We start from the raw sequence: 15,552 nt of genomic DNA on the forward strand, positions 1-15,552 counted from the left end.
CCCGTTTCCAGCCAAAGTCATCGAGAAGACCGTCAACAAGCAGCTGGCCGCCTTCCTTGAGACGAATGGATCCCTCGACCCCTCACAGTCTGGCTTCCGAGCCAACCACAGCACCGAGACCGCCCTCATCGCCGCCACCGATGACATCCGAGCCCTGATGGACAACGGAGAAACAGCGGCCCTCATCCTCCTAGACCTCTCCGCGGCATTCGACACTGTCTGCCACCGCACCCTAGTACAGCGCCTCAGCAACGTCGGAATCCAGGAGAAGGCTCTGGAATGGATCATCTCCTTCCTCGACGGAAGAACACAGAGAGTCCGCCTACCACCGTACAAGTCAGAGGCCACCGAAGTCATCTGCGGCGTCCCTCAAGGATCCTCACTGAGCCCCACCCTCTTCAACGTCTACATGAGCCCCCTCGCGGCCATCGCACGCCAACACCACCTCAGCATAATCTCCTACGCCGACGACACCCAGCTGATCCTCTCCCTGACCAACGACCCCGCCGCCGCCAGAGCCAACCTGCACGAAGGGATGAAAGAGGTAGCCGAGTGGATGACGACCAGCCGCCTGAAACTGAACTCAGACAAGACGGAGGTCCTCATCCTGGGCTCTTCGCCCTCCGCCTGGGACGACTCCTGGTGGCCCCCCGCCCTGGGCACCGCACCCAAACCGACAGACCACGCACACAACCTGGCCTTCATCCTGGACTCCTCCCTCTCCATGACCAGGCAAGTCAACAACGTCTCCTCGGCATGCTTCAACATCCTACGCATGCTACGAAAGATCTTCTGGTGGATCCCCACCGAGACCAGGAAGACCGTCACCCAGGCCCTCGTCACCAGTCGACTGGACTACGGCAACGCCCTCTACGCCGGTACCACCGCCAAGCTCCAGAAGAGACTCCAGCGGATCCAGAACGCCTCAGCCAGACTCATCCTCGACATCCCACGAACCAGCCACATCTCCGGACATCTGAGAGACCTGCATTGGCTCCCCGTCAACAAAAGAATCACCTTCCGCCTCCTCACCCACGTACACAAAGCCCTACACGACCAAGGCCCGAGCTACCTCAACAACCGAATCAACTTCTACGCTCCCCAACGCCACCTCCGATCAGCCAACCACGCCCTCGCCGCCGTCCCCCGCATCCGAAGAGCGACTACAGGAGGAAGGTCCTTCTCCTACCTGGCCGCCAAGACCTGGAACTCCCTCCCGACCGACCTGCGCCTGACCCAAGACCACCTCTCCTTCAGGAAGAAGCTGAAGACCTGGCTGTTCGAGCAGTAGCGGCACCCCCCTCCCCCCAGCGCCTTGAGACCCTACGGGTAAGTAGTGCGCTCTATAAATGTCTTTGATTGATTGATTGATTATGTATAAATATTCATGAAGGGTCGTGATTCCTTGAATGGGGTTTTGACTAAGAACACACCTGCACTTTACCAGAGGAAGTTGCCTTTATTAACCTAACGGTCCTTCCTAGGATGATGAATATGCATATAAATATATTATAATGCATTTAAAAAAAAATTTTTTTTGAAGGCTAATGTATATTCTATGTTACCGCATGTTTTAGGAAAATCTTAGATTCCAGAAAACAGTTACTGAAGGCTCGTCTCAATCGGCACTCTCACAAGCGCCTGGCTGTGCAAAAATACAGCTCTTATTCCCAACAAAACATATCTATATCTTCGATGTATGCCCCAGGCTTATTTATTTATTTATTTATTTATTTATGCAATTTTATATAGCGCGGACTTTACCCGAAGGTGTCAGAGCGCTTCACAATAGGAACAGAAAAGATACAAACTGAGAACGTTACACGAGCAACAGATTGCAGAGGCATTCGTTATGTTACATACGGTAAAGTGATAATTGTGAGCAACCAAGAATACATGAGGTAGTAAAAATTGTGAGAAACCAAAAGTACATGAGGTAGACAAGGTAATTGTGACACTTGTGAGCAAACAAAATACATGAGGTAGTAAAAATGTGGGCTACCAAAAATACATGAGGTAGTAAAAAGTGCTCAGGAGGGAAAAGTGACAAGTGTGCAGGCTACAAGAGAAAATAGAGTATAATTTGTGGTATGATACTGCAGTATATGTTACACACTCAAGCACAAGAACAGACGATTACGTAGGCAAAAGTGGCACTTGTGCAAGTATCAAAGGTAAAAAACCTGTGAGAGGAAGCAAACCGTGTGTTACAGGGGCAAAGTGGTGAGTGCAAGTTGCAAGAGGGTACCAAACACAAGTACATGGATAATACTGCAATAAAAGGCAAACACTCTAACCGCAAGAACACACTGGGAAGGCACTTTCACAGGCTGCCCCCACAGTATGTTTCAGACTGTTCAGAGACAACTTCTCCGATTGCCGTCAAACATATCCCTAAACTATGACTCAAACTGTTCTATATACGTTCCAGATCTCTGATCACACTCCTTTCCCTCAAGATATGCACTGGCTTTTGCCAAGCAAGATTTTACACTGTTGTCACATGGTTGCAGTTAAATGTCAGCATCCTCATTCGGTACAAAGAGGCTATTCTCGGTGTATTTGGGAGGACAAGTCGTACTAATGGGTTGCAACAGTCTTGCAACGACATCCCAGCCCTTGACATTTTCAGTAGTTTAGTCGTGGTTTTTGGTACCATTGAAACAGAGCTAAAGTAAAAGCCAGCATCCAAAAGCTGCGGTTTTATTGAATTATTAAGTGGAAAATGCTGCCCTCTAGTGCCTACTACTGGTAAAATAAATGCATTTTCTTAATGCATGCAATTTGATGGCGAGATCGGTGTTTAAAAAATGCATTTTCAGAATATTAGTACACGCAGCTCACATTGAACATCGCGCAATAACCACTCCACGCTGTTAGTTTTAGCGTAAAAGGCCATTTATTAGGACTGAGTTGACAACCAATTTCAACATAACACCAATAAACAGTTAACAATCCCCAACCTCATGTCTTCCAACAATCATCCACTCTCGTGCACCAATTACTCACTCCCAATTCACACCACGACCTCTTCACTTATATCATTCACTTCCACACTTCTCTTTCAACCTCCTCCAGCATCTCCAGCTACTGCACTCCTGCCTGCCACTCCCCCATCCTGCACCTTTATCCCCCTCCCCGGAAGGATGATTATGCCCGTCATGTACTCCCCACCCCTCCCAAGTACTGCCAACCAGGAAACCCGCGGAGGGCAGTTACCTGTCCCACCCCACACCAGTGCACCTTTCGTTCTCACTCCCGTCGACACCAGATAGACTTGTTCCACAGCAAACTGATAGTATCCCGCATTTCCATCAAATAGTATGCATTCCCCATGTATTCCTCTGTCGTCATGAAAGAGAAGGGGCTCCTCGAGCTGCAACCCCACATGAACAATCACTTTGATCCCATGGTCACCACAAAAAAGTCTCATAGCCCTATTCATCTATCGCCTCGCCCTTTCAATGGCTGCAGGCTTCAGTGCCCCCCTCCAGATATGTTGTGGCACAAACTCAGTCCAAATAATGCAGGCGCCAGCCATATTGCTCCTCATTGCCTCCAAGTCCCATTGCATCAAATGTAGTAATGACACTCCTGTCTGCTTGACCAAGTCATTTTCCCCCAAGTGGATAACAATCATGTCCGGGCAGCCCAGCTGAGCCACCTTCTTCGTTAACCAGGGCAACAAAGCACCCCATTGCATCCCGCGCTTACCCCACCAATGGAAATCATGATGGCTGCTCCGCAGGCCCAGGCTGTCACCTGTCTGTCCGTATACTTTGAGGCCCAACGAACAAAGGAGTGCCCAACAATCCAGGTAACCGTCTTGGCTTCTGGCCCCCGAACGCAACCTACGAAGAAAAAAGAGATGAGCACCACAGCTAAGGCAGTATCAGTGCACCAGCAGCATCCCTGCCAACCCAAAAGCGTTCCCCCGTCATTTGCGCATATAGCGTTCGCAGCAGAGAGACCTCCAACGCCCAATCCTCCTGATCTCATCCCACGACCATCCCAACCTAGCTGCTGTCGTGGGCACCCCTATCCGTAATGAGTGGGTCCCATACCAAGCTGGATCCCTGTCAATGCGCCGCAGCGCCATCCTCAACACCACCAGCTACTGAAAGGAAGTCAAACGCTTCTGATAGGCATGCCAAAATATGTCCCAGACTGTCCTCTGCACCTTGCCACAAAACACTCTCCCCTCACGCACCAGGCACATCGCCCTATCCAGATGCTTCTGGCAATAAATGCTGGCATAGATCAGAAACGCCGACGTCCAATTCTCCATAGTTACCGGCACCCTCAGCCACCTCGTCAACTCCCATTCCTCGTCCTTTGAACCCTCCTTGGCCTGAATCTCCCTATGCAACAGTTTGAACACATCTACGTACTCATGCTTCCATTTTCTATCTTTTGTTTTCTCTGACAAATGAGACCCGAGGGGCATCGCCAAACCCTTGTACAATAACTTCTTCCGGTGTTTGTCCCCCGCATCCTCCTTCCCACCTGGGTCCTCAGCCTTGTCAGTCTGTACACTGGCCACCGCCACCTGCATCTTCCCCCCAGTCACAGCCCCCATCGTATCCCCCTCCGCCCCTGTGTCCCTGACAGACCCATCCCCCACACCCACTGACCGGCAGGCCTTTTTACGCCCCCCTTGGGACCGTCATCCCACGCATTCCACCAGGCGCCCTCACCTGAAATTTCGTGGGCACCTCCCGGTCCTTTCCTCTGGCATCCGCTGTCGTCTAACACACCTTCGTGTTCCGACTGGTGCTGGCCTGAGCCGCCTGAAAAACACCAAGCTTCCCTGTTGCCGCCTCACTCTTCCCCAACACACCTCCTCTTGCACTTCACCCTCTTCGAGCTCCTCACCATCCTCATCATAGTCCAGTTGTTCCTCATCCACAACCTCCACAACTGCTCTCCGCACCTCACTCGCCACTCTCTTCGCCCCTTTCCCTTTCACCCCAGGCACAAATTTGCACTCCAGAACTGCTGCTGCCCGCTTCCCCGGTGGAGGACAGGCCACCGCGGACCCTCTTGCTGCTTCGCCCTGGTGTTTGGAAGCCGTCTTGCGCCCCACCGGCCCACCCTTGCCTCTGCCAGCTTCCACTACTGGCTTGCTCCCCCCCAGGCCGTCTGCGCCTGAGGAGGCCCCAGCGCCCTCAGGTCTCTGTGCCGTCAAAGCAGTCCTGCCCCCCTAACCAAACCCACTCACCACGAGACCCTGAGGTCCCCGTGACCTGACCCCTGCCTGCTACAGCGTCATGCCATGGTGCTGGGGATACTGTGCCCCCGGGCACACCCCCCAACCTGTCTCCCAAGCTGCACACAAGACCTGCCATCTTCTCTCCGTCTCTTCAATGACGCGATGCTTGTCGCGAATCCTTTCCTCCAGTGACATGCTATCCGACCTATCAGCCCAGGACTCATGGCCTGGCAAAACCAGAGCCCGCCCCTCTCCCTGGGGAGGGGCCGGGGGCCCCCCTCCATGATCATCCGGGTATGCTGTGCAGTGTGGGCCTTCAAGGGCCCCTTCCCTTTGGTACTATTAGACCTGCACACTCCCTTCTTCCCACAGGACAGATCCACTGGCTGCTCCCCCCAGCCCGCCCCCTCCTCCTCGGATTCCCCAGGCAACAGGAGCAGTACAAAATCCTCCCCAGCCGGTTACTCCATGGTGCTCTGCCCCTCCCCCCCACTGGCATCACTGGATTCCCCAGATGAGCCCCCCAGGCCTTCCCCACCCAACACACCGGTCTGTAGGCCCCTGTGTGCAGCGCCACCCCCCACGCCCGCAGGTGCTTCTGGATTGATGTGGGCTGCCCGCCCCCCTGACCACACCCTCCGGTCTCTGAAGCGAGGCCGGTACAACAGGGAGACACGCGGGGAGCCTCTGACGCCTGCACCCACGCTTGCTGGACTCCGGCTCCTTCTTGCCCAGCCCTCTCCCTAACGTACCTGATCTGGGTTGTGGCGGCTCATCCCGACATGCCGCCACCGCCGCTGCTACTCCCTTGGATGTGAACCTCAGCGTACGGGACATACTGACACAAGCCTGGTCCAGCACGCCGGCCGCCGCATCAGGCTCCACCATGTTCCTGCCTCAAGGTTCCCCGCAATGCCCGCAAAACGCCGGTGACGCCCTTTCCTCCGGCTAACCCTGTCCTAGCCAAGAAAGCACACCGGGGCACCAGTGGCTCCAAAATTCACCCAGCCGACCAACCAGGTACCCAGCCAACACACCTAACTATCCCTGAACTCAAACTTCCCTGACCTATACCCTGAGGTGCTGGGGACAGGAAGAGGAAGAACTTCCTCCCCTGCCCCCTTATAAAAACACTAGCCTTAACCCCACCCCCTAAGCCCACCCCCTACACTACCTAATACCCTGTCCCTTCTCGCGAGAACTCCCCAGGGGAAGACTGGTCTGCCCACCTCACTTCCCCTGGGGGCCGCATTGGAGTGAACATACTAGCAAAAATTAATCACTTGTCGTGTTCTCTATTATCATTATTATTATTATTATTATTATTATTATTATTATTATTATTATTTACTAGCATTGGATTTGGAGGTATTCTCTGTAATGCAAATTTAGGAGAATACCACATACGTAGGATAGGATTTTTAAAATGTAGTCTGTGGTTTGAGGGCCATCTGCAGATTAAGGGCATGATCTTAAGTTTGAGGACCGGTACTTTATGCGACATGGTGGTGGGATATCATTACCTCGCCAGGGGCACAAATAGACCGAACTGAGGGAGGAGCTAGTACTTTGAGCCACAGTGGTGGGACTACCACGTCACGTAGAAACGTCCCCAGAGTTAGAATGAGAGATAACATTGCCAATATGTTTGGGTTCAAGGAGCTAACTCATGCAAAACACATTTGTGCATGTCCTTATGTCCCTGATTCAGCACATTCCAGCCAATATTTTCCACCCAGAGACTAAGCATTGCTGAAGCTTCAAGAGTATTCACCACATCTCTGAGCTTGGGATGTCTGCAAGATGGTGGGTACCAAGCGAGTGTTGTGCTTGCGTGCATGTCTGACACACAGAAAAGAAAGCATTGAAGCCATATTGGAAAAGTGTTTCCTGTTAACAAAAGCAACCAAAGACCCATAATAAACAAATACTTCCATGCAACATGAAGAAGTGTATTGGGGATCTCCCAATCAACACAAGAAGGTGCTCCCTCAGACATCAGGAAGTAGACTTACATGAACCCTAATACAAGTGTGAGGCATACTGGGATAAAGAAAATTATGTGGGAGTTCTATCTGAATGTCACAAAATGTCTTAAAGGCCCTGCAACGCTTATTCACATGTTCTGCGAATGCGACCAACTAACACTTATTAAAAAAATGATCTGTGTATTCTGGGAGGAAGTGTTTGGCCATAAAATACCCGACTCCCCTACTCTATATCTGCTAGGTACTGATAATACACTAAACCTGAGCAGGGAAGAAGAGGACATGCTTTTTATAAGCTCGGCAGTCCTCAGGGTAATACTAGCAACACGGTGGAAAGACTCAGATCCACCGAGTTTTCAAATGTGGTTAGCACGCCTTCTCAGGGTCTTCAATCAGGAAAGTGCTATCTATGCCACTAGAGGGCCAAGATCCGCTATGCGTGGTATGGCGATCTGGCAACCCATCACTAATTGGAAAAGGAGGCTTAGCACAGTATGATTGTATGATAATGACTTACCCTAATATCTCGTTTTATATACCTTTTTTTATTATTATTATTTTTTCTTTTTTTTCTCTCTTTTATTGTTTTCTTCATATTTTTTCACTTTCCCTCTCAATATGAGAATGAAAACAAATCAAACATGAAAGTTATTGTTTATTGTGTAATATTATTGTATTTCGACTACTTTTTCTTTTGTATGTACCTGTTTTATCTGGTTCTGAAAAATAAAATGTTATAAAAAAAAAGAATGTCACAAAATGACATAGGTTCACAAAGAACTCAATGAAAGTGCATTCACAGAGTGAAGTAATCATGGTAACTTTCCAATGTAAAAACATATATGCATTTATATAGATTTATGGCACAGACTTAGCTGGCGGCAACAGAGCATTATATATTCAAGATTACATACATCAAGTAAGGCTTAAATGTTTGAACTACAAACAGTTCCACACAATCAAGGCATCACAGAGATTAAGTGATTTGCCCAGTACTGCACAAGAGCCAAGCTGGATTAAAAATCAGGTCTCCATGTTGAGTTAGTCACTACACCAAATCTTTATCCTCAGTTGATGTAATAAAACATTTAAAAAAAGGTTAACAGTGGGAAATTATCCCAAAGTTCATCTTCAGCAACTCTTGTGAATACTACCTATATTCTTTAGATATTTTCCGATAGGGATTATGCTGTATTCGCCAAGATGTCTAGTGAGTACAGTGAATGCAAATTCTTTTGGTATGTAGTTATTATTCAGGGACCACACCTTGATTACGTTCTCTCTTGTTTAAGGTTCAGTTTTGTCTATGCACATTTACACTATAGTTTAACGTATATTGTGAGATATAACATAAAAAATTACATGGTAATAAACATTTTTATGATTTATTAATAGTGATGCATCTCCATTGTATGCATCAGGGTGGAACAGAGATCATGGTCCAGATGTTGAGGACCTTTTTTTACTGGGATATTTTCTATTATTTAAAATAGTATACAAAGGGTTGATGAATATTTTTTCAGTCTTTGGCACTACAATCCTTTCTTGAAATAGCTATGTGCTGCTGTGACAGGAAAAGCACCAACATTGCAAATGACAACTATACGCCATTTTCTGTTTGAAAGCTGAAGGTTACATACCTTTTACAAAAATATAGGTATGTTTCAATGTCACATTTGCACTCAGCCATATTTTCTTTTTCTCTGAATAAAAGACGGTTGGCTGAAGATGCCATAATTTAAATGTGCGCATTCTGCACCAGAAATTAATTATGGTAAATAATGTTGTCAGCCATTTATGAAGGAGCTGTGTAAAAGTTAGGCTACACCTTGTTATTGTGAGCATCAACAGCACAAGACACACTGCTGCAGGAGTAGAATGAGAGAAATGAGGATAACCAGTTGGAAACCTGGGCACAAACTCATGTATGTGGGAAGGTGTGAGCATGCCCATGACCCTACAGCGACTCACACGGAGATGCTGTAGCTCCATCTGGTTGGCATCAACTGCGCCACCAGCCAGTAAGGAGCTCATGTTCTGCCACCTGAACAGATGCCGATGATCTCTCGTGGGAAGGTGGAAGGAATAGCTAGCAGTCTAGGGGAGTTCTTAGACCTTTTGTCTGCTGAGTGAACCATGATCAGAGCCCGAGGCTGCTGAAGAGAGTCCCTCCTCCTTTACCCCTTAAGTTGACCTACTCTCACAGGCTTTATACTTCACCCGTCTAGCCACTCAATTTATGCATGATGTCCTGAAGAAGCAGGGCACTGGCATGAGTTATGTCTATTGACAGCAGCAGCAGAGTGAAAGCAACAGGAACTGACAGTATATAATAGCAGCAGAACCTGCTTGCAGTGACAAGGGCACACGTCTCAGGGCATGGCAGCCTTAAGACCTGCAGGCAATGAAGGGAAGACTCAGTAAAGTAAAGAGCAACAAGGCTCAAGAATATGACAAAAGTAGAAGTTGTGGTGGATGTATGACATCACAACGCATGCTTTTACCACGCATGCTTTTACATCGCAAGTTTTACAACGCATGCCTTTACAACGCATAGTGTTGAGGGGTGCTGGATAGTGAATAGTTTAATTTACTATTCCAACTCCAGTCCCCGTGGATAGTAGGGAAGGTATTGGATAGTAAATTTAATCTATTCCCTATCCTAGAGCGCCCCCAGCGCAATGCGTTGTAATGGTTTGCGTTGTAAAAGTTGCGATGTAAAGGCACTGCGTGCCACTGCGTGGTAAAAGTTGCGTTGTAAAGGATGTTTCCGGTTGTGGTAACAGCAACAATCAATGCAACACCTTCAGAAATTTCAGGATGTATCAGAAGCATCTCTAATAGCATCTTAACAAAACAAGTTTGACTACACATGTACTGTCAGAATGCCACCGAAGTGAGAGTGGCAGCAGCACTCACACTTTCACAATAAACCAGCTTCAATGGATTTAGGAGCCTCTTCAAAGACTGTGTGTAACCTGCATCCTGAGGTATACATGTTCTATCAGCGATGATAGTTTACACTTTAGCTGCCTTGTTGTGTCTTTTCTAAATGGATGTTGAGCTTACACTGCTGCTGCCTACTTTGAGCAAAATGTTTGTTGCTGTCAGGTTGTACCTGTTCTGTGAGGAAAAAGCTTCCACTGAAGGGGCCAAATATGCAGTGAAGCTTACATTGCTGCTGTCGAGGACATGCATGGTCTGTAAGAGAGGGAGGCTTGCAGTGCTGTCACTTAAGTTGCACCTGTTCTATAAGGAAGTGAAGCATGCATTGCCGCTGTCCCAGCTGCACCTGTTCTGTGAGAGAGACACACGTTTATACTAATGCTTGTCTTCAACCAGTTCTGTACAGAAGTTTCTCAATAGCTGTCCCTTTTGTACCTACTCTGTTTGACGGCATCTCTGCTGCGCCTACTTCTGTTGCCACATGTCCTGTACCTTTTCTTCGTGCTAGGGGTGCTACCAATGGTATGATGGGCCTCTGGTGTTTTTTAGTGATCCTTCTAATATAAATTAACTTTGCAGAAGCCAGAAAAAGGAGTTGCCAATGCATATTTTTTATGTGTGATCTTAGTAAAAGACCAAACTCACCAAAATGTGAAAGATTAATGCATAATGTCCCTTGTTAAACACAGTTCCAAAAGTAATTATAGCACTTTGTAAAATTTTAAAACATGGCTGCCAAGTTAAATTTCAACCGCTTTACCCCTGAACAGTGCTACGCTTAAAAACAACGTAAGTGCTATTACCCAAAATGTTTCATTGCAGCTGCAGCACTGACAACTAGTAATGCCATTGGGGACTAACAAGGTGACAGTCAGCCTTCTGGGGAAGAAGAGAGCAAAAGTAACAGGAGAAATGTGGAGTAAAGTTTGCCTTGGCATAATTTCCTGCTGCTTGTTCACACATCACTCTGCCATCTCCCGTTTCACGTTTTCTCTCCTCTTGCCCATCTCAGTCACATTTTACTCTCATTTCTTTTTCCTCTCTTTCACAATTCTCAATCTCGTCTCTCTGTCGCTCCTTTTTCACAATTTCTTTCCTCACTCTCATCCTCCTTCGTACTTTCTCCTCCTGACTCACTATCTGAGACTTGCTATGTCAGACACTAACCGCTCCCACAGATTAGGAGCTGGTGACTGGTATCTCAGTCCCCACAGAAGTTGAGCTTTTATATTGAGGGAATGTATACTGAAAGAACTGAACTCTGCCTGTGAACTGTCTCAAAACAATTTATGAATCAAAACATTTCTTGCTGTGCAGGGGCTCAGCTCTATGAATACAAGGACTCTGCTCGAATTCAGTGCAAGAACTAATCTGCCTGAAAAGAAACTCAGTATTGTATCTGTAGGAGCTTAGCTCCGTCTTTGCATAAACTATACTGTATCTGTGCAGTGGTTCAGCTAAGTATGCAGGGTCTCAGATGTAGTGTTATGGCCAAAGCTGCAGACTTTGAAACTGAGGCACCAGGTTCGAGTTTTGGCACTGACTCAGCATCCCCTGATTCTGGGCAAATCTCTTAGACTCCCCATGCTGAAAATGCATAAATGTGACCTTGTAAAATGTCAGTGGTGCTCCTGTTAAGCGCTCAATTGCCTTCAGGTTGTGTTTGAGCTATATAAAACTGTGAAGAAAGGTCAACTCTATCTGTGAATGAGCTCCACTCTTCAAGAGGATGGGGTCTGTTTATGACTGAGTCCTACTCTCTCTGTATATGCAGGAACTAATTTTATTTAGGCAGGAACTCACTTATGTCTTCTAGGTACTCAGGCGCATCTCTAGAATTGTAATTAACGTCACTTTTGAGTTCTTAGGAGCAGGAAAAGGAAGCAGTATGTGGAGAGCAGGACTACAGGGACAGAGAGTAATATGAAAGTATGAACAGTGCTGAAGTCCAGGCTCACTGCTTATAGTGGTAGAAGTCTAAATGGACTGCAGTACATGGAAAGGAAAAAGAGGACTGGGGCAAAAAAATAAAAGTCAGACTAATATGAACAAAGGGTGCTCCATGTTGGAGCCACCAGCATTTAGGCAGGGGCTAGTGGGAGGAGAGAGATATTGCCCAATGACAGTTCTTGTGATCGTGTGTGAAACTCTAAGCAGGAGTCAGAGAGCGGGCAACAAAGCCTGTGAAAACTTGAAACCTATAAAGTCAGGTGAATTTTGAATTTGGCTCTAATTATGACCCTAGGGAGGTGCAGTGGAGCAGTGGTCTGCATGCAGCTGCAGTTTGGGTGTTATAGGCACTAGGTGCTATATTATGAAGACACGTTCAGGTAGGTTTTAAGGCTTTATTTTGTCAAGAGGTTTAGACCACTAACTCCTGCTGCCAGCCTGCTGTTACTCCAGGAGTCAAACTGTCTCCACAGAATGCCGCCATGAAGGTAGAATAGAGAGCGCATGCAGCACAGCTTAAAAGATCACAACACATCCCTCTTACAGAGGAAACAATAAGAAAACGAAAAAACTAAATAAAAACCATAATCTTGTACAATATCAACAACAATATAAATTCAATCACAAATTCCTGCAATAGAGATATTAAGACATTTCATAATCCTCATACCTTATCGGAGGTCGATGAGTTCTAGAAGGGTGAGATGGATAGCCTCAATTGGAAAGTGCATCAAAAGTTGGAGAAACATCTGGACATGATGGAAACATAGATTTATCACCATGGAACTTTGCCAACCGAGACATATTCCACCTACCACCATTATGTACAGGGACCACATTTCTGTAAACAGCAGTAATACCAATTGGTCCCATGTAATCAGTGACCCCTTTTTTGTGCCAGCGTGGTCTCTTGACCTAAACCCATTCTCCAACCACCCATTTTACAGTTTTGGTGGATTTTTTCTTATCAAATCTTTGTTTATACGAGTCTTGATACATTTTGATTTTACCACTCACCTCACCCTCACTCAAAGTAGGACCTTTGAGTGGAGGTAACCAATTTAGGTTGAGTTGTGAAGAAGCAACCCTGCCATGTAATATCTGAAATGGGGACGTCTGCAAAACACAGTTAACAGCAGTACGATGGGCCCACCATGTGTCTCTTAAAATTCCCTTCAGAGAAAGTCTCGATACTACAGCTCTTTGTCCACATGCTTTGACCACTCTGTTCCTGCGTTCTGCCAAACCATTTGCTTGAGGCGAATACAAGGCAGTTCTCTGATGCACTATGCCATACTCATTCAAGAATTCATGCATTTCCTGCAAAACAAACTGGAGCCCATTGTCAGTGGCAATGTATTTTGGAACCCCTTCAGTAGCAAACTCGTAGTTAAGAAAATAAATCACTGTTCTCTTACTTACTGAACTGACACACCTGGTAGAGACCCATTTAGATGAGTAGTCTACTAAAAGAATCACAAACCTATCTCCAGGACTTAACAGCTGAAAGGGACCCATCAGATCTAAGCCCAGTTTCACACATGGTTCCTTGGGAGAAAGTGGAGTATTGTTGAGAACCCAGGACTTATCACAAGAGCTACACTCATTGCATTCCTTAACTACTTTCTCAACCTGTGCATCCATTTTTGACCACCAATACCGTTCACGCAACCAAGACTTAGTAAGGCTTCTTCCCAGGTGTCCTTCATGAGCTAAATTAATTAGCTTAGATCTAAGTCCATCAGGAGAAATTATTCTTTCACCGCGCATGAGTTGTCCATGAGCAAGAGTGAGTTCACACCGGACCGCCCAAAAGGAAAGTAAATCAAAATGCACACTTTTGCTATTAGGCCAACCTTCCACAACAAAACATGTTAATGTTGGAAACAAGGGATCCTCCACCCTGGAACTCTCCCATTCACTCTCAGGAATGGTGGACTCCTTAACCCAAGCAGCACTGAAAGTATAATTGTCAAGGGAATTTTCAGTGTCCTCAACAGGTAATCTTGACAAACAATCTGCCACTTTGTTAGCCGTGCCCGGAAGATACTCCACGGAAAAGTTGTACTCTTCAAGTCCTTCACTCTAACGTTTAGTCTCGGAGTGAGTCTTTCACTTTCTGTAGAAGAGAACACTTGCACTAAGGGCCGATGATCAGATCTAACTACAAAGGGAATGCCCCATAAATAAAATTTAAAGTGTTTGATGCCCCCCACTATGGCTGAAGCTTCCCTTTTAATACAAGAGTATTGTTGTCCCGGTTTCTTTAGTGCCCGGGAGGCAAACGCCATAACCCTTTCCTCTCCACACTCCACTTGTGAAAGTGCAGCTCCTAGACCACTCAAGCTTGTGTAGGTAGTAAGGATAGTTTTCTTGTTGGAATCAAAATGACGCAAGGTAGGCATTTTACAAATAGTTTGTTTGATACGACTGAAGGCCGAAGCACACTCAGGGGACCAAGTAAAATGTACTCCCTTTTTTAGTAAAACTCTGATAGGCTCCACAATGGAGGCAAAACCTTGAATGAATTTAGAATAAAATTCTGCAAGCCCCACAGAGGACCTAACTTGCTCTTTGTCAGTTGTGGCAGGAGCATCAACAATACTTTTTGCTAGGTCTAATTTTGGTTGAATGCCCTCCCCCGATATCACATGACCCAAATATGTTACAGAGGATCCGCAAATTTTACAGTTTATTCGATTGACAGTTAAACCACTGTCAGCCAGTCTTTGAAGAGTGGTTCTCAGAGTGTATCATGTTCAAAGTCATCTTTGCCATAAATTAAAATGTCATCCTGAAAAAACATGACATTGGGAACTCCTTTCCAAACCAATTTAATTATTCGTTGAAAACAAGCAGCCGCAGAGGCTAATCCAAATAGCATTCTGATAAATTGGAAGGCCCCAAGTGGTGTGACGAACGATGTGAGGTGTCTGTAATCTGGATGGAGGGGAACTTGATGGTACACTAAAGATGAATCTAATACGCTAAAAACTTTTGCACCATCAAGTATGGTAATTAATTCTGAGATATTGGGAAGTGGTTGACGATCTACCCATATCCATTTATTTAGGCTTACTCTGGGCAATAGCTTGCTTAATCTCCACAACGACCCCCACAACGTTAAGGATGCCTGGCCTCCACCTTGGGGGTGCCCAGGAGTGGACGCCTCACAGGGAAAGCCAGGATGGGTTCCACAGCGGTATTCGTACAAGCGCCTTGAGACCCTTGCGGGTGAGTAGTGCGCTATACAAGTATCAATTTACATTTTACACTCAAGAGGTTTCAACATTATGTTGGGAACCTTTCTGACTTTATGTACTACTGGTAAGGCTCTTTCTTTGAGTATAATTCGGTGCTCAAAATTTTTAGGCAGACCTAAATTATCAGGGAAAACATGGGAAAATTAATCAAATAACTTACTAGACGATAAATTATGGTCCACCAACATGACTT

The sequence above is a fragment of the Lissotriton vulgaris genome, chromosome 11 (assembly GCF_964263255.1).
Source record: "Lissotriton vulgaris chromosome 11, aLisVul1.2, whole genome shotgun sequence".
Taxonomy (NCBI): domain Eukaryota; kingdom Metazoa; phylum Chordata; class Amphibia; order Caudata; family Salamandridae; genus Lissotriton; species Lissotriton vulgaris.